This window comes from Cetorhinus maximus, chromosome 11 (genome assembly GCF_964194155.1).
Source record: "Cetorhinus maximus chromosome 11, sCetMax3.hap1.1, whole genome shotgun sequence".
Classification (NCBI taxonomy): Eukaryota; Metazoa; Chordata; class Chondrichthyes; order Lamniformes; family Cetorhinidae; genus Cetorhinus; species Cetorhinus maximus.
Window position 1 is genome coordinate 100,593,227 of NC_135889.1, and position 2,303 is coordinate 100,595,529.

A 2,303-nucleotide genomic window follows, 5' to 3' on the forward strand; every position below is an offset into this window, starting at 1 on the left:
TGAAGCCCACATCCTGTGAATGAATAAAAAAAAGAGCAAAGACAACGGCGAAGAGAGCGACTGAGGCTCCCGGCTGCACAGAAGGAGGAGCAGCACCCTCTGGAAGAAGGGGCGACTGGGGTTCCTGCAAACGCCGCCAAAGAGCCACAGCGAGCTGTTGCTGGTTGGTGCCTAGCTAGATCCAGGGTCTATAGATGCTGCCTTTCATTTCTGCAGATGACCGAGAACCAGTGTCGTTGAAGACTGTGCATGTCTAGAGAACTGGTCGGTCCCATCTGCCGGTCACTGCAGGATTTGGCGCCATGGGGACGTGGAGGGCATCCACTGCCAGGAACCGCGAAAGTGATCACAGTGCTCAATTTCTATGCCAGTGACTCCTTTCAGGACTCCACAGGTGACCTCTGTGGGATATCACAAGCCTCCATCCATAAATGCATCCAGGAAGTCACAGATGCCACCTTCGCGAGGGCACACAACTTTATGCATTTTGCCTGGGACCAGGACAGCCAGGATGCAAGAGCGATTAGATTTTCCCACATCTCGGGTTTCCCACAGGTGCAGGGTGCCATCGACTGCATTCATGTGGCACTCAGATCTCTGACGCAACACCCGGTCAACTGCAAGGGATTCCATTCACTGAATGTGCAGCTGGCGTGCGACCACCATAAAAAATTTCTGCAGATCTGCGCAGTTTCCTGGGAGTGTGCATGACTCCTACATTCTCAGTCAGCCACAGATCCCTGAAGTCTTCCAGGGTGCACAGAAGCTGCAGGGATGGCTCTTCAGAGACAAGGGCTACCTGCAGAGGACGTGGCTGATGACACCCATGAAGCGGCCTCAGACTGCAGCAGAGCGACGGTATAATGAGGCTCATGCTGCAACTTGCAACTTGGTGGAGCAGACCATCTGGATGCTGAAAACGAGGTTCTGGTGCTTGGACCGGAGCCCTGCAATATAGTCCAGCCCTGCAATATAGTCCACAGTGGGTGTCATGCATCATTGTCTGTTGTACCCTTTACAACCTGGCACTGCAACGGGGAGACAAGCTGGCTGAGGAGGAGATGGAGGAGCTGGAGGTCTCCCTCCAACGAGGAGGATGCCAATGGGGATGAGGGTAAGGAGGTCCTCAAAGGCGATGATGATGGGGATGAGGCCCTTGCACTGGCCTGAGAATGCCTGACTCCTGGCCGAGGGCAGCTCACTTGCACTTTGTGATCAGGGCCTTATCATAGAGATGCAGCAATAAAATTTTAAAAGCATCTGACACTTTGTCCACCTTTAGCACCTGACCCCTTCAGGACCATAGTGTCAGTGGTCACAGATGCTGAAGAGATGGGGGCCAGCCCTACCTTAAAGTTGCTGAAAGCATACAAAGAGAGTGACGGTACTCCGTGACGCCTGCCCACAACCTTCTGGCAGCAATGACAAACACTGTCGAGGTGTGGCATCAGTAGTGTTTCCAGGGAGTGTGAGGCCAGACCATCACCTCTGTCTGAAGGTTGCACAAAGCACAGAGAAGAGGCCCTGAACTGAGACATCTGCCTTTATCTTGTGCAGAAAGGTTTCACATCAGAGTGACATGTACACTGCTCATCAGAACAAGGACTATATGCATGGAGACATTCTTGGGAGTTTATTGACAATAATGAATAGAATGTACAAGCGATTAATACCCGTGCCCAGGCCGTGCAACTACACCTTCTTAGCCTGGGCCGGTTAGCTCAGATGGTTAGAGCGTGGTGCTAATAACGCCAAGCTCGCGTGTTCGATCCCCGTACTGGCCACGACGATGACACGAAGCAAGTTGCTCACTCCCGTCCCCGAAGCCTTCCATGGACCTTTGTTAAATCAGCGGTCATTGACTTACTGCATCGTGATTTAACAAATCTAGCCTATTTTCTGGCCAAGTTGGCCATCAACAGGTCCAGGCAGCGGGCGATCGACGGGGGAGTCCCGCCCGATTGTTTGTCCCTCTTCCGCGGCTACGTTCGCGCCCGGATGTCCCTGGAAAGGGAGCATGCGGTGTCTGCCGGCACCATCGAGGCCTTCCGTGTCCGGTGGGCACCGCGGGGACTGGGGTGTTTTGTTGACCCCTTTAATCACATCTTAGTTTGATGTTTGTAAGGTTCCTTTAAAGTTTTTCCTTGATTTTACAGCTGACCTGACTTAGGGGCTGTGCTTGATTTATCCCTTGTTTTTGTTAATTTAGTTGTTTTAACTCTACAAGAGTTACACCTTCTTAGCGACCCTCTTAATCACATTTTGATTTGATGTTTGTAAGTTTTCTTTAAACTTTGTCTTTG

At 51.7% G+C, this 2,303-nt stretch overlaps 1 non-coding gene across 1 annotated transcript; it reads left to right on the forward strand.

Moving 5' to 3' along the window:
• Positions 1-1,710: 1,710 nt before the first annotated feature.
• On the forward strand, positions 1,711-1,784 carry trnai-aau (transfer RNA isoleucine (anticodon AAU)). The gene has a single exon. It is a non-coding gene; the product is annotated as a tRNA-Ile (tRNA).
• Positions 1,785-2,303: the final 519 nt, after the last annotated feature.